General features: G+C 48.6%; 2 long non-coding RNA genes across 3 annotated transcripts in view; one reads left to right on the forward strand and one right to left on the reverse strand.

The window, feature by feature from the left end:
* The window catches only part of LOC134980983 (uncharacterized), a 212,892-nt gene that overhangs the window by 46,771 nt on the left and 141,249 nt on the right, over positions 1-24,872 (reverse strand). The window lies entirely within an intron of this gene.
* Positions 4,250-24,872, forward strand: part of LOC134980984 (uncharacterized) — a 201,941-nt gene continuing 181,318 nt past the window's right edge. Inside the window, exon 1 of the long non-coding RNA XR_010190496.1 lies at positions 4,250-4,427. This is a non-coding gene — a long non-coding RNA (uncharacterized LOC134980984). The remainder of the gene's footprint in view (positions 4,428-24,872) is intronic.

The following is a 24,872-nucleotide window of genomic DNA, read 5'->3' on the forward strand; positions in this document are numbered from 1 at the left end:
TCGGAATGAGGGCCAATATCTTTAGAAATATTTATTGAAGATTTACATGGAAGACATACTGCAATTGAATTGAATAGTCTAGATGCGACCAAAGTCTGCATAGAAGATATAACAAAGTCTGCAGTTATGAGAAAGGACTAACTTGAACCAGACTGGAACCGGTGAGGCAACTGGAATTGGAGTCTGCTTGGAAACTGTCTAACTTGAACCAGACTGGAACCGGTGAGGCAACTGGAATTGGAGTCTGCTTGGAAACTGTCTAACTTGAACCAGACTGGAGCTGGAGAGACAACTGGAACTGGAGTCAGAACTTGGAAACTGTTTAACTTGAACCGGACTGGAACCGGAGAGACAACCGAAACTGGAGTCAGCCTGGAACTTGAAGCTGATAAAATTGAACCGCAGTACACACAGGTAAACACTGGGTGGATTGTTCTGGGACTGGAGTAGCAACACACTCTAGAACACACTGAAGAGAAAACGTAGTTCCTGTAATCACAGTACATCGTACTTATCTACTTTGTTGCCCCCTCCTCTGGGAGGAGGCATCATTGTAGGTGCATGGGGGCGTGGTCAGCAGCAAGATGGGCTGTCCTGGGGCATAGCCAGGAGGCAGGGTGGGTCATTTTGGGGGAATGGCTGGCAGGGAAGTGGGCAGTCCAGGCACGTGGTATCATGATTGCATCATCGTGGCTCCGCCCCCCGCTATACAGTGCCAAGAAAATAGGCATTGTATAGTGGGGGCGGAGCTACAATGATACAATTCAGCGTGAATCGCATCATCGGATCTCCCACTTGTTCTCTGCTGTGCGCGGCCGAGGGGTGATGCAGAGGGGCTGGCAGGGAAAGCGGGAGACTTGCCCATCTTTCCAGGGGGGCCGTGAGGGCCACACGGTTTTCAGCCATTCCGGGATGGTTGTCAAGTATGCAGTACATGTGCAAGTACTAAACACTTAGCTAGCAATGCTGCTGGAATCACAATACATGTGCAAGTACTTAGTGCTGGAAACACAGTGCTGGCAATGCTGGTAGATACTTAGTGCAAGTGAAATACTTGGAGCTGAATCACAGTGCTGGTAATGCTGCTGGAGTCTCAGTGCAGATGAAATACTCTGGGCTGGAATACAGTGCTGGTTGTACTGCTAGTACCTTGGAACTCTGGTAATGAACAGGACAACAGGAACATAGAATGAACACTGCAGCCTGAGCCTGAACGTAACTGAGATAGCGATGTTGTTCTGGGCGATTTGCTAGAGCTCTGTCTAGCCCTTTCCCCCCCCTTGCTGGTTATCCATTGGACAGCAGAGTCATGTTCCTAAACGATGCTTGTGGTTGGAGGACTTGCGATCAGCTGATCCACAGCAACACGGCAGCATCCGTGACAATGGGGGGGCAGGAGCAAAGTTCAGGGGTACCAGAGCTAGTGCAGCAGGAGGCAGTATGAAGGGCCCACCAGTAAGGCATGAGACACTAAGTCCCGGTTCCTGACACTGCTGAATTACTGATCTGAACTGCATTGAAGTATCGGATCATCTCCAACACTATCGCAAGTCCTATCTAGAGGAAAGAAAATCTCCACTGATGTAGCAGACCCATACTGCATTTGCGATGTGCAAAGTACAGAACATCAGTACTTTGCTGAATGAGCCACGAATCCGTCCACAGCTAAATGGGCCAGCGTGACCAGGGGTCAGAGAGCACATACACTGTGAAGTAAGTTGTTCCAACGTGACAGTTACAAGTGCAGACTTAAATAGGCCACTTCAGGCTGAGATTGGATGTAGAGGTCATGTGAGCACAGTATTCAGAATATGAGTGGATGGATCAGTCACCTGACTGCATCCACCATAAGTGCTACCATGTAGTCCAGAAAATGAAAAAAACAGGAAATCAGGAGTGCTGCAGAAGGCCAGGACAGATACAGCCAGTGCCGTAACTAGGCATTAGAGCGCTGTGTGCAAGAAACGACATTGGCGCCCCCATGTAAGATAGGGGAAGTGCGCGCCGTAGGTGCGTGAAAAATATATAGGGGCGTGGCTTCACGGGGAAGGGGCGTGTCCACAAAATAATAGCAATTCATACTAAGGTGCACAGTATAGAGAAAGTGCACAGTAGTCTCCATTATTCAAATTACGCTGCACAGTAGCGCCACTACACCAGGTAGAGCCCCTTTTATACATTACAGCAGACAGCGTCCCCCTTTTTACACATTACAGCAGACAGTCCCCCTTTTTACACATTACAGCAGACAGTCCCCCTTTTTACACATTACGGCAGACAGTCCCTCTTTTTACACATTACGGCAGACAGCGTCCCCTTTTTACACATTACGGCAGACAGCGTCCCATTTTTTACACATTACGGCAGACAGCGTCCCATTTTTTACACATTACGGCAGACAGCGTCCCCCTTTATACACATTGCGGCAGCCATCCCACTTTTTACACATTGCGTCAGCCAGGCCCCCTTTTTACACATTGCAGCTCGTGCAGCTCCCTCGGTGCAGGCAGGTGAGAAGGAGGAGGAGGGAGGGGGACTGGAGCCGCAGCAGCGCTATTTCATTGGTAGTGAGCGCCACTGCAGCTGTCCCCTCTCCTTCCGTATTTGCTGCCCGGCGCTGCTGTGGATCCTGGGATGGAGGAACCGCATCCCAGCATCCACAGCAGCGCCGGGCAGCCAATACGGAAGGAGAGGGGGCTGCTGCAGCAGGGGCTTACTACCAATGAAATAGTGCTGCTGCGGCTCCAGTCCCTCTCCCTCCTCCTCCTTCTCCGCTGCCCGGCGCTGCAGCTCTCCTCCCCAGTGCGGCGGCGGCGCACGGCGCAGACTTCAGAGGCGGCATGTAATGAGTCAATTTGACAGCGTCCCATTTTTTACACATTACGGCAGACAGCGTCCCCTTTTTTACACATTACGGCAGACAGCGTCCCCCTTTTTTAACATTACGGCAGACAGCGTCCGTAATATTAAAAAATCCGTATCTCTGAAAGGTCTAATTTGCACAATGTACTCTGAAATGAACACTGGTCACCTGGTAAAAACACCCCTCATGGACAAGGAAAACTGGCAGGTGTCTTGGATGAGGAGGAATATAATAAGTGAAAACATAGCTAGCTGCTTTGTTATATGTAGGCAGTGGCGTAACTACTGCCCCCGCAGTCCTCGCGGTGGCTTGGGGGCGAGGGGCTGCGGGGGCGCCACTGATTACAGCAGACTGACATGCGGACGAACGTCCGCATGTCAGTCTGCTTTATTGGAGGGACACGGCGGGCGCAGCGTGTGCCTATCCTGTGTCCCTCCTGAGCCCTGCATCATCTCCGGCGGCCCGCGGGTCTAATAGGGGGAAGTGCCGTCCGTGAGCCAATTAGAGCTCACGGACGGCACTTCCCCCTATCAGACCCGCGGCCGCCGGAGATGATGCAGGACTCAGGAGGGACACAGGAGAGGCACACGCTGCGCCCGCCGTGTCCCTCCAAGTTCTCCAACAAGCGGCGGCTGCACTGCGGCATATCTGTCACGGGGGGGGAGAGAGGAGAGGGTGTCTGGCACCGGGGAATATATGGCCATTGGGGGGGGGATGTCAGGCACTAGGGGGGATATCCGGCACTGGGGCATATATGACACTGTGGGGGGGGGGCGGGGGATATCTGGCACTAGGGCATATCTGGCACTGGGGAAGGGGGGGGGGGGATATCTGGCACTGGGGCATATATGGCACTGGGGGGGGGGGGGATATCTGGCACTAGGGCATATCGCACTGGGGGGGGGGGGATGTCTGGCACTGGGGGGGATATCTGGCACTGGGGCATATATGGCACTGGGGGGGGGATATCTGGCACGGGGTGGATATGTGGCACTGGGGGGGGGGGGGATATCTGGCACTGGGAGGGAATATCTGGCCCTGGGGCTTATATGGCACTGGGGGAGAATATCTGGCACTGGGGGGGAATATCTGTCACTGGGGATATATGGCACTCGGGGGGAATATATGGCACTGGCGGCATATCTGGCACTGGGGGAATATCTGGCACTGGGGGCATATGTGGCACTGGGGGGGAATATATGGCACTGGCGGCATATCTGGCATGGGGGGAATATCTGGCACTGGGGGCATATGTGGCACTGGGGGGGAATATCTGGCACTGGGGGCATATCTGGCACTGGGGGGGTATATGTGTACCTGGCACATGGGGGGGGGGGCTATATTTGGCACCGGGGGCATGTGAGTACCTGGCACCGTGGGGAAATATCTGGCACTGGGGACATATGTGGCACTGGGAGCACAGCCCTAGCAACAAGGACTACCTCCTAGCAACGAGCATGACACCCAGTGCATGAAACACCTGACAACGAGCATGACACCCAGTGCATGAAACACCTGGCAACGAGCATGACACCCAGTGCATGAAACCCCTGACAACGAGAAGGTAATTGAAAAGTAATTAGAAGCCTTACTGTAGGACTTAATGTGTAATGGGCATTACGGTGTGTGGCATAATGTATCACGGACATTGTGGTGTGTGTCATAATGTGTCACAGGCATTACGGTGTATGGTATACTATATCGCGGGCATTGTGATATGTGGTATAATGTCTCAGGGTCATTGCAGTGTGTGGCATAATGTATCACGGACATTGCGGTGTGTGTCATAATGTGTCAGGCATTACGGTGTGTGGTATACTATATCACGGGCATTGTGGTATGTGGTATAATGTCTCAGGGTCATTGCAGTGTGGCATAATACATAACGGGCATTGCGGTGTGTGGCATAGGGTATAACGGGCAGGGCATTGCGGTATGTGTCACAGGCATTACGGTGTATGGTATACTATATCACGGGCATTGTGGTATAATGTCTCAAGGTCATTGCGGTGTGTGTCATAATGTGTCACAGGCATTGTATGTGCTATAATGTATCAGGGGCATTGCAGTGTGTAGCATAATGTATAACGGGCATTGCGATTCCTGTCATAATGTGTCGGGGGCATTACGGTGTGTGGCATAATGTGTCGGGGGCATTACAGTGTGTGCATATTGTGTCATGTGCATTGTTGTGTGCGGCATAATGTCTAAGGGCCATTGCAGTATGTGGCATAATGTATACTGGGCATTACTATAAGGAGGAAAAATGACAAATAATGTAAGGGGCATGAATCAGGATTATTTTTCTTTCCTGTGGTGGCTAACGTCTGGGCGTGCAGGTTGCAAAACTGGGGTATAAGGTAGTCTTTTCCTGCAATACCACGCCCCTTTACGAGAAACCACGCCCATTCCAACAAAACCACGCCCCTTTTTTTGCAGCGCGCGCCTTCGGCGCGCGCATATTTGTCCCTTTCTTGCTCCCAGTTATGCAGCGGGGGGGGGGGGGGGGGCGCCAAAAATTTTTTGGCTTGGGGGAGAAAAATTTCTAGTTACGCCACTGTATGTAGGGAAATAGGGGAGGGGGATATGTTCTGCACCAGCTACTAATTCTAAATAATTGCTATTTGAAGAAAAAAGAGAGAGAACCCCGATAAATGTCCGTCAGTTTGATTAGGTACTAATTACTGGACGTTCGGGGGTGCTACCAGAGACAAGTTGAGTTATACAAAGAAAAAGAAGAGGAAAAAGCTGCTTTGTTAAAATGATGGAGAACACATAAACTATTGTATCATTGTTACCTGAAGTTGCATAAGATTTACCCATGCCCCTCCGAGAAATATTGGAGAGTATATGCTGTATTAGCGTCCTTCTAACATATCTGGTGGAGATGTCCAAAGCTGACTGCATTCTGGAGAAGTATGAGACTATGGCCCTCATTCCGAGTTGTTCGCTCGTTCTTTTTCATCGCATCGCAGCAATTTTCCGCAAACTGCGCATGCGCAATGTTCGCACTGCGGCTGCGCCAAGTAAATTTGCTAAGAAGTTTGGTATTTTACTCACGGCATTACGAGGTTTTTTCTTCGTTCTGGTGATCGGAGTGTCATTGACAGGAAGTGGGTGTTTCTGGGCGGAAACTGGTCGTTTTATGGGAGTGTGTGAAAAAACGCTGCCGTTTCTGGAAAAAAAATGCGGGAGTGACTGGAGAAACGGGGGAGTGTCTGGGCGAACGCTGGGTGTGTTTGTGACGTCAAACCAGGAACGAAACTGACTGAACTGATCGCAGTGGCAGAGTAAGCGTCGAGCTACTCAGAAACTGCTTAGAAATTTCTATTCGCAATTTTGAGAATCTTTCGTTCGCAAATTTGCTAAGCTAAGATTCACTCCCAGTAGGCGGCGACTTAGCGTGTGCAATGCTGCTAAAAGCAGCTTGCGAGCGAACAACTCGGAATGAGGGCCTATATTAAATCAGTGTTAAAGGTGGCCATCTCTGCTCCCAAAATTCTTCCTCCACCTAGAACCCATCTTGTCAGCACATTACTTAAGGCAACATTTTGTTCTTGCATCCAGAAAATAAACTTGTATAATTAGGACTGGCACTACTTACTAAAACAACCCCACAAAATTTGTATTTTATTATGGCTGCCTTCAAAGTAACTTTTTTTTGGAAAAATGCAAATCATTATGTACAAGCCATGTGAGCCCTTCTTGTGTGGCACATGGTTAGAGGGTTACACATTGCTTCCAGTTTGGGAAACATGCAGTGTCCACCTTCCGAGGACATTTCAAAGCAAGAGTCCCATCTGTTTGGCTTTATAATCACCCAAGCATACAACCACATGCGTTCAAACAACTACATGCTTTGTTTTTGGAAGAAACCTTAAGGCTGGGATTGCTTAAGTGGCAATGATATAAATCTCAGTCCAGTTGGAACTGGTCAGTAGCAGCAATGCTTTGCTGGGTTCTGCTCTCATTGTGATGTGAAGTTATTTTTATATATTTACCTATGTAGAGCTAGGCTAAAGCAGCATACAGCAAACCTCAGAAGATTTCACTTTACAGGAAAGGTAATAGCCTAGCATAGCACAATCACCGCCACTGAAACTTTTTGTTGTTGAATTGACTGCACAAAAGTTCTCCTCTTTTTTTTTCTCTAAAGAATTGTCTGTAGAATTTATACGGTAGTCTAACTTTTCACAGTACTTTTGCCTGTTTTATATACATTGCTCTGCAGGAATATAATATAATCATATTGCTTTACTTAAAATTTGTGGTAGAAACTATTTCACAAGGACTTTTTTAATCTGTAAAAGCAAATAATATTGCAGAATGTAAATTTATAGCAGTAATGTGATTTTGAAACTATTTGAGTATCTGTTATCCAACATTACCAGCACATACAGCTAAAGTAATAATATGGTCACATTGTTAGTGAATCATTACATACAGTAAGTAGAACAGAATGGGGGTTCATGTAGAATTTGATGTACTTTGCATGCACACAAAGTGTTATGCTTGTGTACGTATTTCAACTTGGCTACATCTTACATTTTGTACTCTCTACATTTTGTACTCTCTGGAGGTGGGATCGGGCGGGCATGCATAGAGTCAAGTACGTTCGGGTTAACGCAAATGGAAACTAGTAGTCACAAGCCTTGAAGGTTTGAGATCCATCTTGGGACCAGCTGAAGTAGGAGTGTGTGTGAAAGTGGGAGACTTGATGAACTGGCTGCTCATGGAGCGAAAAAAAAGAGCAGCTATGCAAGGGGGCACAACAGCTGCAGTGGGCACAACAGCTACAGGGGGCACAACAGCTACTGTGGGCACAGCTCTACAGGGTGCACAACTCTACAGGGGGCCAAACTACAGGGAGCAAAACTGACCACGCCCCTTTCCTATGAAGCCATTTTTTTACGCAAGCCTGCGGCGCGTACTAATCCTGTTTCACCGTCGGGGGGGGGGGGAGGGGGGGGTCTTAAGGAAACTTTCGCCCTGGGCGCCACAAGGTCTAGAACCGGCCCTGGGTGCAAGTGAAGAAGACAGGAATGCAGAGGACTGCTGTGAAAATCTGCGAGTATAGGTGAAGATGGCTGATGAACTTTCTGAGACTGAGCATGAAACTGCATGAGCCGGCAGATTTGTAGTACATCGCAGTGTAGGGTACTGGCAACAGGTGGCAGCTGTAGCAACCCTGAAACAAGAGTACAGCAATAAGTCACAGGAACAGCACATGAATGACAAGCCTGGAAACCAGGAACTATCTCACAAGGAAGACTTTGCTCTGGCAATGTGTTGTATTCAATAGAAGGTTTAAATAGGCTCCAATGGAAGCCCATAGGCTTCCTGTGTCATGTGAGTAATGCTGCTGCACTGAGATTAGAATAAGAACTTACATGGGGAAATCCAAGTTAGCCGCTTCCATGCAGCCAGCCAGTTTGTTTACATTATATGCCAGGATACTGCTGAGCAGTGCAGCAAGTATGGCGGTATGGGGGCGGTATTGCGTACCAGTAAGAAATTGTCAGCCGGTACGCAGTACCAACAGCTGACTGCCAAGTTTGCAGCCACTGCTGTGCTGTCTTTGATGGCATGAAGTAGAGGGCAGCACACGCCTATCCTGTGTCCCTCAGTAATCGTCTACTCTCTGGCGGCGGCGTGTCTCTGAAATGAGGCGGTGGAGAGTAGGCCAGATGATTACTGAGGGACACAGAAGAGGTGCGCGCTGCCCTCTCCTTCCTGGCATCAAAGACAGCACAGCAGCGGTGAGCAGGGATGGGGAGGGGAGGAAGCATGTGTACCTGGCACTATGGGTGCATATCTGGCACTGGGGGCATATGTGTATCTGGCACTGTGGGTGCATATCTGGCACTATGGGGGCATATCTGGCACTGGGGCATATGTGTATCTGGCACTGTGGGGTCATATCTGGCACTGGGGGCATATGTGTATCTGGCACTGTGGGGTCATATCTGGCACTGGGGGCATATGTGTATCTGGCACTGTGGGGGCATATCTGACACTATGGGAGCATATCTGGCACTGGGGGCATATGTGTATCTGGCACTGTAGGGGCATACCTGGCACTATGGGGGCATATCTGGCACTGGAGGCATATGTCTATCTGGCACTGTGGGGGCATATGTGTATTTGGCACTGGGGGGGCATATCTGGTACTGGGTGCATGTGTATCTGGCACTGTGGGGGTATATCTGGCACTGTGGGGGCATATCAGGCACTGTGGGGCTATATCAGGCACTGTGGGGCCATATCAGGCACTGGGGGCATATGTGTATCTGGCCCTGTAGGGGCATATCTGGCACTATGGGAGCATATCTGGCACTGGGGGCATATGTGTATCTGGTACTGTTGAGGTATATATGGATCTGGCACTTTGGGGGCATATGTGTATCTGGCACTGTGGGGGCATATCTGGCATTATGGGGGCATATCTGGCACTGGGGGCATATGTGTATCTGGCACTGTGGGGCATATCTGGCACTGGGGGGGCATATGTGTATTTGGCACTGTAGGGGCATATCTGGCACTATGGGGCATATTTGGCACTGGGGGCATATGTGTATCTGGCACTGTGGGGGCATATTTGTCACTGAAGGCATATGTGTATCTGGCACTGTGTGGGGCATATCTGTTTCTGGCACTGTGGGGGAATGTTTTTATCTGGCACTGTGGGAGCATATCTGACACTGTGGGGATCATATGTGTATCTGGCACTGCAGGGGCATATTTGGCACTGTTGGGGCATATGTGTATCTGGCACTGTGGGGGCATATCTGGCATTATGGGGGCATATCTGGCACTGGGGGCATATGTGTATCTGGCACTGTGGGGCATATCTGGCGCTGGGGGGCATATGTGTATCTGGCACTGTGGGGACATATGTGTATCTGGCACTGTAGGGGCATATCTGGGGGCATATTTGGCACTGGGGGCATATGTGTATCTGGCACTGTGGGGCATATTTGTCACTGAAAGCATATGTGTATCTGGCACTGTGGGGGCATATCTGTTTCTGGCACTGTGGGGGAATGTTTTTATCTGGCACTGTGGGAGCATATCTGGCACTGTGGGGATCATATGTGTATCTGGCACTGCAGGGGCATATTTGGCACTGTGGGGGCATATGTGTATTTGGCACTGCACTACTGAGAGCATATGTGTATCTGGCACTATTGGGGCATATGTGTATTTAGCACTCCACTATTGGGGGCATATGTGTATCTGGCATTGTGGGGGCATATTTGTATCTAGCACTGTGGGGGCATATGTGTATTTGAAACTGAGGGCATATTTGTATCTGGCACTGTGGGGTCATATGCACTACTGGGGGCATATGTGTATCTGGCACTATTGGGGGCATATGTGTATCTGGCACTGCCCTATTGGGGTCATATGTGTATCTGGCCCCTCATATGTGTATCAAACCCCTATTTTTATTGGCCACACCCCATGTGGCATGTGACCACACCCATTTTTTGGCACACACAGTACCACTAAGAATTTTTTTTATACTTGCACCACTGCTACTGAGGTACAGTAGACATGCAGAGTACAGTAATGTGGCACCTCTAAGTGCAGTAAGTGAGGCTAAGAGTCCGATTTGTAACACTAGATAGATCTGGACAAAGAAGCATATGCTGCTGCTGCTGCTGCTACCAGAGGCATATCTCTTGTAAGTTCTAGGAACCTGGTGCAAAATATGCACTTGTGATGATGTCAGTCATCATCAGGCACTTTGGATTGGTTGATTGTGCATCAATAGAATATAATGGGTCTTTCAATTAAGTTGAGAAAAGCCCTGTTTCTGGGCAATTCTTAATTTATCCATATATAACCAATTTAGTTCTTTTAACTCCTTTCACTATAGACCTCTATGGTCAGAGCCGGCCCTAACCAATATGATGCCCTAGGCAAGATTTTAGCTGGTGCCCCCTAGCACCACCATTAGTTCCGCCTCTGACCTTGCACCCCTTTCCCAGCACCATCACCACCTACCCATAGCAGTTCTTTTTTTTGTTTTCCTACCCCCTGTAATTTAAATAAGAACAGTGTGCACATTCAGCGCACAGTGTCAGGTTCGGTTTTACTTGTGTCCCCGGAGGGGGCGCTAGTGGGTCAGTGGAGGTAGGATGGAAGAAGTGAGGAGGCTGGATTGGGTTTCTGCGCATCAGCGCAATGGTGTTTTATTAACATAAAAGTTCACACAATAAGGCAGCAGAATAACGTGCAGGAATAAACAATAAAAAGTATGCAATGGAAATGGTGCAGCTTGGAAGCTGAGAGTCTATGGAGGAAATGGTAATGATGGATAAGTTCACTGGTGTGAGAACCAGAATGGTTTAAAACGTGGAGCCAGCAGAGATGGTAATAAATGTGTAGCAAACCTGGTAGCAGATGCAGGAGACTCAGGTGGAAGTTCACAGAGCAGTTCGTTAAGCACAGGCAGCTAGCAAGCTGCTTCACAGGTGAGGTGATGGAATGCACCTGGAGAGAGTCTCTACTGCAGAGGCTGAAGCACACTGCGGTTGTAGTTAGGTGTGGAGCCAAATACAGATGCAGGGGTTGCTGATGCTTGTAGTTCCACGGAGATGTAGCAAGGTAACCAGGAACACAGAGAAACAGGAAGGTAACCAGGAACACGGAGGATCCAGGCACATGGGTCGCAGGAGTGACACAAAGTTCAGGACAACCACAGGCTCACCCTGCAGCTCCTGATATACCCCCTGGTGTGCAGACATTGGTTGGAGTGGGAAAAGGAGGTGCGGCCAAGCTCCGGATTGGCCGCCGTACTCTGACCGATGGAGACTGTCATGGCGGCGCCCATGCCGCGGCCCAGCGGGAACGCGGCGTGCTCACACGCCCGCTGTTACAGGAGCGTTCCTAGGCCCAGGATGATGTCTGGCGGCAGAGGAGCGGACGACAGCAGAACGTAGGGACCCCGGACGGAGTCCGCACCGAAGGACAGATGTGGCTATGGTGAGTCGATTCCTGACAGTACCCCCTCCTTTATGGGTGGGCACTGAACACCCACGTGGCTTGGAAGGATGAGTTCTGTGGAAGACACGGACCAACCTTGGAGCATGGACATCTGACGAATTCACCCAACTTCTCTCCTCAGGACCATAACCGGACCAGTCGATAAGGTATTGTAGACGACCGTACCGGCAACGGGAATCCAGAATCTTCTCTATCTCGAACTCCACGCCCCGCTGAGTTCGCACTTTGGGGCCGACTGGAAGAGCTCTTTGGAAGCGATTCAGGACTAACGGTCTGAGGAGAGAGACATGAAAGGCATTAGGTATTCGTAGAGAAGGTGGTAACTTGAGCTTGTAGGCCACAGGACTGATGACTCTTTCGATGGAAAAGGGACCGATGAAACGTGGTGCAAATTTCATCGACGGGACTCTAAGACGGAGGTTCCGGGTGGAAAGCCAAACCTTGTCACTGTTAGGCGCCGAGGGTCCGCTCGTCAGTGCGGCCGGCGCCTAGCAACGGGGACGCCACTGTCGGATCGTGTTCCCCGTTGCTGGGTCTAAGTTTATATCATCACTGGTTTCCTGGCTGTGTAGCATGCAGCTGCACGGCATGTTGTAATTATCACTCATCTGTTTCCCTGGCCATGCAGCTTGTCAGCTGCATGGCATTTAATCCAATCAGCCTCCAAACAGCTGATTGGAAGACTCTCTGTTAAAAGCACTCCCAGGACTCCTCACAGACGCCGGTGATAGCTTCCTGTTTGCCTGATTCTGCTGCAGAGAGAGTTCCCAGTCCCGGTCTGTTCGTTTGTTCCTGTTCTCAGTTATCCAGTACTCGGAAGTTACCATCTGTTCCTGGAGTCTGACCGAGCACCTTTAACATCTGGTGGTGTTCGTGAGTCGCGGCGCAGCCGTGTGTTGCGGCTTGTCCGCTACTATTTATTATTGTGTTTATGTTGAGTTCTGGTGCTTTGCGGAGGATTCCGCTTCCACAAGATCCACTCTGGTGTCCAGCGGTGCCGGATAGGAGTGTCGGATCCGTGGATCCTTGGTTGTCCTTTTCCCTGGCGGCTAGTCCGCACATACCTTTTGATTTAGTTAAGTTAGCTTGTAACCCCTGGCTTGGTTGCTTAGTCAGAGGGCCCCTTGTTATCTCCCTGTCTCGGACTTCCCCTTGTCTCCCATTAAGACCTGCGGGGGCATCGGGGTTGGGCAGACATAATCCGCCCTTCGAACGCGGCTGCCATGGGCTCAAGCAACCATAGTCTCGCAGGGGATTTCTGATAACACGGGCGAGACAACGGAGTTAGGGCACCAGGGGTTACTAGGCTCTCCAGCTCCCACAACCTGTATTTCATTCCTGTACTCAGATCTCTGCCATAAGATCTTCTCCAGTCTGGAGTACAGGAATCGTAACATTATCACCGGCCAGACAAAAGAAAAAATTTCTACAGGAGTTAATTTTTTCACTTATCCAGTAGGGAGAATTTTGTCGGCCTCATGAATCCCACCGGTGTTGGGCCAAATCCTGGCCAGTTTTTGGTTAGTCAGATTCAGGAACTTACCCAGATGGTTCAGGATCTGTCCCTCCGGGTGAGCTCACAGGAAGATCTGTTACGGACTTCCCCGAGGGTCATCCCTGAACCAAAAATGCATCTGCCTGACCGTTTTTCTGGGGATAGAAAACAGTTTTTTAATTTTAAAGAGTCTTGTAAACTGTATTTTCGTTTAAGACCAGTTTCCTCAGGTACGGAGGCTCAGCGGGTTGGAATTATAATTTCTCTGCTTCAGGGGGATCCTCAGACCTGGGCTTTTGGTTTAAAGACAGACGATCCGGCCTTATCGTCTGTAGACGCTTTTTTGAAATCTTTAGGGCTATTGTATGACGACCCTGATAGAGAGGCATCCGCAGAAAGTCAGTTGCGTGCTCTAAGACAGGGTAGGAATCCTGCAGAGAATTATTGTACGGAGTTTCGCCGTTGGTCGAACGACTGTGGCTGGAATGATCCTGCCCTGCGCAGTCAGTTTCGCCTCGGCTTATCTGAATCTATAAAAGACAGCCTCCTTCAGTATCCCGCTCCTGAGAACCTTGATAAACTCATGGAGCTCTCTATTAAAATAGATCGTCGGCTCAGAGAGCGGAGGACTGAGAAAGGGGCATCTGTAGTTTCTTTTCCCTGTGTTTCTTCCGTTCCGATAGACATGGAGGAGCCTATGCAGATTGGTCTCTCCAAATTGTCTCCGGAAGAAAGAACCAGGAGGCAAAATTCTGGTCTGTGTTTGTACTGCGGAGGTAGGGGACATTTTGCCCGTAGTTGCCCAAACAAGTCGGGAAACTTCCTGACCAAGTGAATAGTGAGGGGGTTCACTTTGGTCTACAGCTCATCTCCTCAAATAATTCACTATTGGTTCCTGCTAAAGTTTCTTATGACAGCCTCTGTTCCTCGGTCTCTGCTTTTGTGGACAGTGGAGCTGCAGGAAACTTTATGGACTTAACATGGGCCAAGGCCTTAGGTATTCCTCAGTTAACCTTAAGTAGGTGTATCACCATGCATGGTTTAGATGGGAGTCCCTTATCCAATGGGGTTATTTCTCTATGTACACCTCCTGTTTTGCTCTCGGTGGGAGCTCTACATTCTGAAAAGATTGAGTTTTTTCTTACCCATTGTCCAGCAGTTCCTGTGGTTCTGGGTCACCCTTGGCTGGCCTTTCATAATCCCATCATAGATTGGCAGTCTGGGGAGATTCTACAATGGAGTACCATCTGTGATAAAGAATGTATTACACTTCCTATCCGAGTAGCTGCTGCCAGGCCCGCACATATTCCTGGAGAGTACCAAGATTTTTTGGATGTGTTTTCCAAGGGCAATGCGGATATTTTGCCTCCCCATAGGCCTTATGATTGTACCATTGAGTTAATTCCTGGTGCCACGTTGCCTAAAGGAAGGTTATATGCATTGTCTGGTCCTGAAACTGTGGCCATGAATGAGTATGTGAAAGAAAGTCTTGAGAAAGGGTTTATCAGGCCATCTAAATCCCCTTTAAGTGCAGGTTTTTTCTTCGTAGAGAAGAAGGATGGTTCCCTCAGACCCTGCATTGACTTTCGAGCCCTGAATAAAATCTCAGTAAAGAATACTTACCCTCTGCCTCTGATCTCTGTCCTCTTTGATCAGCTACGTTCGGCTGTTATTTTTTCCAAGATTGACCTGAGAGGAGCATATAATCTCATTAGAATCAGATCGGGGGATGAGTGGAAAACGGCATTCAGTACTCAATCAGGTCACTATGAGTATCTGGTCATGCCTTTCGGCCTATCTAACGCTCCGGCAGTCTTTCAGGATCTCATTAATGATGTGCTCCGTGAGTTTCTGGGAAGATTCGTTGTGGTCTATTTAGACGACATTTTGATTTTTTCTGACTCTATAGAACAACATGTTACCCAGGTGCGTCAGGTACTTAAGAAATTACGTGAAAATCACTTGTATGCCAAACCGGAGAAGTGTGAATTTCACGTCACGGAGGTATCCTTTTTAGGGTACATTATTTCCCCTCGGGGATTCCGAATGGAACCTAAGAAGCTCCAAGCCATCCTGAGTTGGGCGCAACCCACCAACTTAAAAGCAATTCAGCGCTTTTTAGGGTTTGCGAACTACTACAGAAGGTTTATTCACTCTTTCTCTGACATAGTTGCTCCCATTGTGGCACTCACTAAGAAGGGAGCAGATCCTACCAATTGGTCATGTGAAGCTAAAGTATCTTTTCAGGCCTTGAAACAAGCCTTTGTCTCAGCCCCTGTCCTTAGACATCCCAACCCAGAATTGCCTTTCATCGTTGAGGTAGATGCCTCGGAGGTTGGTGTAGGGGCTATCCTTTCTCAGAAGGATCCAGATTCCCTTGAGTTACATCCTTGTGCCTTAATGTCCAGGAAATTCTCATCTGCTGAATCCAACTACGATGTTGGTAATCGGGAGTTGCTGGCTATTAAATGGGCTTTTGAGGAGTGGAGACATTGGCTTGAAGGAGCGACCCATACCATTTCTGTTTTGACAGATCACAAAAATCTTCAATACATTGAATCAGCTAAGCGACTGAATGCCCGACAGGCTCGTTGGGCTTTATTTTTCACTCGTTTCAAATTCATTATCACCTTCAGACCTGGTTCCAAGAATACCAAGGCAGATGCCCTCTCACGCAGTTTTCTTCCAGCTCAAGACAACAGTCCTGTTACTCTCATACTTCCGCCTTCAGTCATTCAGGCAGGTCTCACACAGGATGTTTTTTCTCAATTGAAGCTGCTTCAACATCAAGCTCCGGGAAATACTCCTGCTGGTCGTCTTTTTGTTCCTGAGTTTTTGAGAGCAACTGTTTTGGAGGAATTTCATGATAGCAAAGTTGCAGGGCATCTGGGAGTCGCTAAAACTTTTGAATTGGTATCCCGCGCAGTGTGGTGGCCTGGTCTTTCTAAAGACATTAAAGAGTTTGTTTTTTCGTGTCAGGTCTGTGCACAGCATAAAGTTCCCCGTTCTTTGCCTATTGGTCAACTTATGCCATTGAATGTTCCTCTTAGACCATGGTCGCATATCTCCATGGATTTTGTGGTGGATCTCCCTCTGTCAGCTGGATGCACAGTCATATGGGTGGTAGTGGACCGTTTTAGTAAGATGGCTCATTTTATTGGTCTTCCCCGATTGCCATCTGCCCAGGGATTGGCAGTTTTGTTCCTCCGTCATGTTTTCAGACTCCATGGGTTACCCACTGATATTGTTTCTGACAGGGGTCCACAATTCATTGCACAGTTTTGGAAGTCTTTTTGTGCTTCGTTAAAAATGAAATTATCATTAACCTCCGGTTATCATCCACAATCAAATGGACAGACTGAGCGAGTGAACCAATCCTTAAAACAATATTTGCGTTTGTACTCGGCCAAACTCCAAAATGACTGGTCTGAGTTTCTTCCATTGGCAGAGTTTGCTTATAATAATGCCTGTCATTCCTCTACCAATGTGTCTCCATTTTTTGCAGTTTTTGGTTTCCACCCCAGAGCTAATTCATTTTTCCAACATTCCTCTGTCTCCTCTCTGGCCCTGACCTCTCATCTTAAACTTATTTGGAAAAAAGTGCACATAGCTCTCAGAAAAGCAGCTTTCAAGGAAAAAGATTTTTCGGACAGGTTCCGACGGCCGTGCGCTTTTAGAGTAGGAGACAGGGTGTGGCTGTCGACTCGCAATATCAAACTTCGACAAACCTCAGCCAGATTGGGTCCTAGATTTATTGGACCATTTCTCATTATCAAAAAAGTCAATCCAGTTGCTTTCCGGTTACAGCTACCAAAAACGTTACGAATCGGAAATACCTTCCATTGCTCTTTGCTCAAACCATATGTTTCATCTAGCAGATTTCCTCGTAAAAAACCTCAGGGGAGATCACCAGTTAATGTACAGGGTCAGCAGGAGTTCGTGGTTGAGAAGGTTCTCGATTCCAAGCTGTCCCGGGGTCGGCTTTATTTTTTGGTGCATTGGAGAGGTTATGGTCCTGAGGAAAGGTCGTGGGTCCTAGATGAGGACCTTCATGCCCCAAGGCTCAAAAGGGCATTTTTTCAAGAATTTCCTCAGAAACCCGGATTTAGGGGTTCCTTGACCCCTCCTCAAGGGGGGGGGTACTGTTAGGCGCCGAGGGTCCGCTCGTCAGTGCGGCCGGCGCCTAGCAACGGGGACGCCACTGTCGGATCGTGTTCCCCGTTGCTGGGTCTAAGTTTATATCATCACTGGTTTCCTGGCTGTGTAGCATGCAGCTGCACGGCATGTTGTAATTATCACTCATCTGTTTCCCTGGCCATGCAGCTTGTCAGCTGCATGGCATTTAATCCAATCAGCCTCCAAACAGCTGATTGGAAGACTCTCTGTTAAAAGCACTCCCAGGACTCCTCACAGACGCCGGTGATAGCTTCCTGTTTGCCTGATTCTGCTGCAGAGAGAGTTCCCAGTCCCGGTCTGTTCGTTTGTTCCTGTTCTCAGTTATCCAGTACTCGGAAGTTACCATCTGTTCCTGGAGTCTGACCGAGCACCTTTAACATCTGGTGGTGTTCGTGAGTCGCGGCGCAGCCGTGTGTTGCGGCTTGTCCGCTACTATTTATTATTGTGTTTATGTTGAGTTCTGGTGCTTTGCGGAGGATTCCGCTTCCACAAGATCCACTCTGGTGTCCAGCGGTGCCGGATAGGAGTGTCGGATCCGTGGATCCTTGGTTGTCCTTTTCCCTGGCGGCTAGTCCGCACATACCTTTTGATTTAGTTAAGTTAGCTTGTAACCCCTGGCTTGGTTGCTTAGTCAGAGGGCCCCTTGTTATCTCCCTGTCTCGGACTTCCCCTTGTCTCCCATTAAGACCTGCGGGGGCATCGGGGTTGGGCAGACATAATCCGCCCTTCGAACGCGGCTGCCATGGGCTCAAGCAACCATAGTCTCGCAGGGGATTTCTGATAACACGGGCGAGACAACGGAGTTAGGGCACCAGGGGTTACTAGGCTCTCCAGCTCCCACAACCTGTATTTCATTCCTGTACTCAGATCTCTGCCATAAGATCTTCTCCAGTCTGGAGTACAGGAATCGTAACAGTCACCAGGTTTCAGGCTAGGAACTGCACGTCTTTTGCGGTCAGCAAAGAACTTATACCGGCTAGAAGCCTTCTTGAGAGAAGCATGAATCTTCCTCCAGGTTGAAGAGAACTGACTCAAGACAGCAGTGGCAGCAGGAACATCAATGTGAGGAAGTTCTTGAAAATCTGGAACACGGGGATGTTGTCCATATACAGCAAAGAACGGAGTTGTTTCTGTAGCAGTATGGTAGCGGAAATTGTGGGCAAATTCAGCCCATGGGAGCAGGTCCAACCAGTCATCTTGAGAAGACGAAACATAAAGTCTTAAAAAGGTTTCTAACTCTTGGTTTACCCTCTCCGTCTGCCCATTCGTCTGAGGGTGGTAGGCTGACGAAAACTTGAGGTTGACTTGCATGGCAGAACAAAGGGCTCTCCAAAATCTTGCCACAAACTGAACTCCACGGTCAGATATAATTTCAGTGGGTAGTCCATGTAAGCGGAAAATCTCCCATAGGAAGATTTGGGCAAGCTTTGGTGCGGAAGGAAGACCCTGGAGTGGTACAAAATGGGCCATTTTGGTAAACCTGTCAACCACAACCCAGATGGTATTGAATCCTTGAGAAGAGGGAAGGTCAGAGATGAAATCCATGGACAAGTGTGACCAGGGACGGCTGGGAACAGATAATGGTTGTAACTGACCTGCTGGAGATTGTCGAGGAGTCTTGTGCTGCGCACACTTCGGGCAGGATGCCACGAAATCTTTGATGTCAACTTTCATCTTCGGCCACCAGTATGTCTCAGAGAGGAACTTGAAAGTTTTCAGGACACCAGGATGCCCAGTGAATTTGGACTGATGAGCCCAAGACAGCAACTTGGAACGGAGTTCTGGGGAAACAAAAGTCTTACCAGGAGGTGGAGCAGAAGAAACTTGAGACGAAGCAAATACTACTGGACTCAGGATGGAATGCGGAACCGAGTCGGACGTCTCCTCTTCGGACTCCATAGATCGGGATAAAGCGTCTGCCTTGATATTCTGAGAACCTGGGCGGAAATGAAGCTTAAAGTTAAAACGAGAGAAGAACATAGCCCACCGGGACTGGCGAGGATTGAGGCACTGGGCTGCCTTCAAATAAAGCAGATTTTTATGATCCGTATAGATGTTGAACGGAAATTTGGCCCCTTCCAGGAGATACCTCCATTCCTCAAGGGCCAGCTTGATCGCTAGTAGTTCTTGATCTCCAATGGAATAGTTAGCTTCTGCAGGGAGGAATTTACGAGAATAAAATCCACAAGGGTAAATCTTCCCATCAGTTCCCTTCTGGGAGAGAACAGCTCCAACTCCTACTGTGGAGGCATCCACCTCCAACTCGAATGGCTTGTTTACATCCGGTTGAGACAGAACTGGAGCAGACATAAAGGCCAGCTTGATCTTTTGAAATGCCGCTAAAGCTTCTTCTGACCAGTTGGAATGATCTGCCCCTTTCCGAGTTAAGTTGGTAATAGGAGCGATGAGAGTTGAAAATCCTCGGATAAACTTCCTATAATAATTGGCGAATCCCAGGAATCGCTGAATAGACTTGAGACTACTTGGAATGGACCAATTGGCAATGGCTTCCAACTTTGTCGGGTCCATCTGGAGATCCGATCCGGAAATTATATACCCCAGGAAGGGTATGGAGGGAACTTCGAAGGTACACTTGGATAATTTGCCGTAGAGACGGTTCTCACGAAGACGTCGGAGGACCTCACGGACTTGCAGACGATGAGAAGAGAGATCTTGGGAGAAGATGAGGATATCATCCAGGTAAACTACGAGGTATTTGTACAGAACGTCAGAGAAGATTTCATTAACAAAGTGCTGGAACACTGCTGGGGCATTGCTCAACCCGAATGGCATTACCAGGTACTCGTAATGACCATCTCGAGTATTAAACGCTGTCTTCCATTCGTCACCACTACGGATTCTGATGAGGTTGTAGGCACCGCGGAGATCTAACTTGGTGAAGATGCGGGCTCCCTTAACTCTATCAAACAATTCAGTGATGAGTGGTAATGGATAACTGTTTTTGATGGTAATGTCATTGAGACCCTGGTAGTCAATGCATGGACGTAATCCTCCATCCTTTTTTTTAACAAAGAAGAAGCCCGCACCAGCGGGTGAAGATGAGGGACGGATAAATCCTTTCTGTAAGTTCTCCCTGATGTAGTCGCTCATCGCCTCAGTTTCAGGAACGGATAACGGATAGGTACGCCCCCTTGGTGGTTTCTTGCCGGGAATGAGGTCAATGGGGCAATCCCACTCTCTATGGGGCGGCAGAACATCAGCGGCCTTTTCACTCAAGACGTCAGAGAAATCTTGGTAAGCCGCAGGAAGATTTGACTGGGTTTTGACTTCAGAAGACTTGATAGGACAAACTTGGGCTAAGCAGGACTGGCGACAATGCGAACCCCAGGAAGTGAGTTGTAACGTAGACCAATCAATCTGCGGATTATGTAGTTGGAGCCAGGGCATTCCCAACACGATCTCCTGGGTTGCCTGAGGAATAACTAAAAACTTTATTACTTCAGAATGCAGGAACCCGACTCCCAGAACCACTGGTCTGGTTTGGTGAGAGATATTCCCCTTGGAGATTCGGCTACCATCTACTGCAGTGATGTAGACTGGATATGAGAGTTCGCAGATAGGCAAACGAAACTTATCTACCGCAGCTTGAGTGATGAAGTTTCCTGCGGCTCCACAGTCCACTAACGCAGATGCAGACTGAAGACCATCTGTAGTCTCTAAAGTCACAGGAAGAATGAGGTCTTGGTTTGAAGGAGCTTGTCTAGAAGATCTCAACTTGACTCCTCCTTTACAAGTCAGGATCTGGCGTTTCCCGAACGCACTGTACAAGAATTGATCTGGTGACCTGCAGCCGCACAATAAAGACACAATCTCTCACGGAGTCTTCTTGACCGCTCCTCAGGAGTTAGACGGGACCTATTGATTTGCATAGGCTCATCAGAAGGTGGAGGCTGAAATTGTACTGAAGGTACCATTCTTGACTTGCGCGGCTCACTACGAGCACGCTCACTGTTGCGTTCGCGGATGCGAGAGTCCAACTTGATGCATAGAGAAATCAGTTCAGGCAATTGCTCAGGGACATCGCGGGTTGCCAGTTCATCCTTGATCCGATCTGAAAGTCCATGCCAGAAGGCTGCTACCAGGGCTTGATTATTCCACTGAATCTCTGCGGCTAACGTCTGGAACTGGATGACATATTGTCTAATACTCCGGGTACCTTGACGAAGCTGAATAAGGTCTGCCGAGGCTGATGTTGCACGACCTGGCTCGTCAAAGATACGTCTGAAGGTTGACACAAATTCAGCGTAGTTGTTCATCAGAGGGTCAGCACGTTCCCACAGAGGAGACACCCAACTCAAAGCAGAACCAGAGAGCAGTGAGATAATGTAGGCAACCTTGGATCTTGACGTGGGGAAATTGTGTGATAATAATTCAAACTGGATTTCACATTGGTTAAGGAACCCGCGACATAACTTCGGACTGCCATCATATTTGCTAGGCACGGGCAGGTGCAAGCGTGACACTGGAGCTGATGCAGCCGGCGTAGAAGAACTCACAGCACTTGCAGGTGCTGGGGTAACTGGAACTGGAGTAGCAAGTACACTAGGCAGGGTTTGCTGTAGTGTATCAATCCGGGAGGACATCCCTTGCAGAAACTGGAACATCTGCTGCTGCACAGCCCCTTGACCATCCAAGCGGGAGACCAGATTTTGTAAGGCCCCTGACCCCACACTCTGACCACCGTCCGAGTCCATCGGTCCTGAACTTACTGTCAGGTTCGGTTTTACTTGTGTCCCCGGAGGGGGCGCTAGTGGGTCAGTGGAGGTAGGATGGAAGAAGTGAGGAGGCTGGATTGGGTTTCTGCGCATCAGCGCAATGGTGTTTTATTAACATAAAAGTTCACACAATAAGGCAGCAGAATAACGTGCAGGAATAAACAATAAAAAGTATGCAATGGAAATGGTGCAGCTTGGAAGCTGAGAGTCTATGGAGGAAATGGTAATGATGGATAAGTTCACTGGTGTGAGAACCAGAATGGTTTAAAACGTGGAGCCAGCAGAGATGGTAATAAATGTGTAGCAAACCTGGTAGCAGATGCAGGAGACTCAGGTGGAAGTTCACAGAGCAGTTCGTTAAGCACAGGCAGCTAGCAAGCTGCTTCACAGGTGAGGTGATGGAATGCACCTGGAGAGAGTCTCTACTGCAGAGGCTGAAGCACACTGCGGTTGTAGTTAGGTGTGGAGCCAAATACAGATGCAGGGGTTGCTGATGCTTGTAGTTCCACGGAGATGTAGCAAGGTAACCAGGAACACGGAGAAACAGGAAGGTAACCAGGAACACGGAGGATCCAGGCACATGGGTCGCAGGAGTGACACAAAGTTCAGGACAACCACAGGCTCACCCTGCAGCTCCTGATATACCCCCTGGTGTGCAGACATTGGTTGGAGTGGGAAAAGGAGGTGCGGCCAAGCTCCGGATTGGCCGCCGTACTCTGACCTATGGAGACTGTCATGGCGGCGCCCATGCCGCGGCCCAGCGGGAACGCGGCGTGCTCACACGCCCGCTGTTACAGGAGCGTTCCTAGGCCCAGGATGATGTCTGGCGGCAGAGGAGCGGACGACAGCAGAACGTAGGGACCCCGGACGGAGTCCGCACCGACGGACAGATGTGGCTATGGTGAGTCGATTCCTGACACACAGCCCAAAAAGGTATGTGTATTTGCTGGCAAGGGGCATGGCCACACAATAGTACCCCCAATTCAAATTATGCCTCACAGTAGTGCAACTTTATTCACAATTTATCATACAATAGTGTCCCTTATTCACATTACACCACACGATATTGCTCTTTATTCTCATTACACCACACCATATTGCTCCTTAGTCACATTACAGCACACCATATTGCTCATTATTCACATTAGACCACACAGTAGTGCCCTTTCTATACGTTACTACACATAGTAGAGCACCTTATACACATAATGCCACACATTGGTAATGCATTTATACACATAATACCACACAGTAATGCCCCTTACACATATGACACACATTATTAATGTCCTTATAAACATAATGCACCTTACACATTATGCCAACCCTTATTAATGCCCTTATACACATAATTTCCCTTACACATATGCCGCACATTGTTAATGCCCTTATACACATAATGACACACATAATGTCCCTTAAACATATGCCGCACATTATTAGTGCCCTTATACACATGACACACATAGTGCCCTTAAACATATATTACACATTATTAATGCCCTTATACACATAATGACACATATAGTTCCTGACATGAGTCAACTGGCAGCTCTGCTAATGTCGGGTGCCTATTTTTTTTTATGAAAATGCATATTATTTGCATTCCTATGTGGCTAGGATGCAGAAGCAGCTTCTGCTGATTAAAATGATATGTGGCATGCCTAAATACTGTGTGCGACTGTGGCTGTATCTGCATATGAAATGCTACACACAGAATATAGGCATGCCGCATATCATTTTAATCAGCAGAATCTGCTTGTGCCCCTAGGCACACCAGATGCCCTAGGCAATTGCCTATTTTGCCTATGCCTAGGGCCGGCTCTGCCTATGGTGTTGGAGGCTTTATGTAGGGGTGAAAAACTTTGTGCACATTTCACTGTGACCCTTTGCCAGCATTATTAGCCTGCCGGTGATGGAGAGAAAACCCTAGCAGAGTTTAATGTTTTTTTGCCAGGGCTCCTTTTGATTGGTAAATTGCTGCATGAACAAAATCTGTATTGTCAATGTGAGTGTGGATACAATGGAGTGTGGATACAGATTTAGGGGGCTATTCTGAGAGGGACGCAGTCTTGAGAAAATCGTAAATGGCCATTTGCGCATGCGCTGCAGCCACATTATGCAGTTGCATTCTAGAAGGATGCGATTGCAAAATGAGGGACAGGCGGCAGGCATTCGGGGGCGGTGATGCGGTGTTGGGCGGGCATGTCATGGCCATTTTCGGGGTGGCCCGATGACGCCTGCATTTCCTGTGATTGGACACATGGTGGCGGTGCACCTGCATACGCAGCACGGCTACGTATGCAGGAGGTTGTCCTCTAATTGATTCCTGCGATACCATCACAATTGAATTGCGATCGCATCGCGGGGCAGCGTGATACGTGCTGGGTGGCCTTGCCCTGTGCTGGGTTGCCCTTAGCATGTGATATGATCTGCAAAATTTACTAATTTACCAAAAACTGCTAAGGACTCTCAATAACCCCCTTAGTGCTGATTAGTAATACACTGACATCTTCAATCACTGGCTGCTATGTTTTATGAAGTTGTGATATATTCATATTACATAACTGATATTTGCATTTAGCCTGTT

The sequence above is a fragment of the Pseudophryne corroboree genome, chromosome 12, assembly GCF_028390025.1.
Source record: "Pseudophryne corroboree isolate aPseCor3 chromosome 12, aPseCor3.hap2, whole genome shotgun sequence".
Lineage (NCBI taxonomy): Eukaryota > Metazoa > Chordata > Amphibia > Anura > Myobatrachidae > Pseudophryne > Pseudophryne corroboree.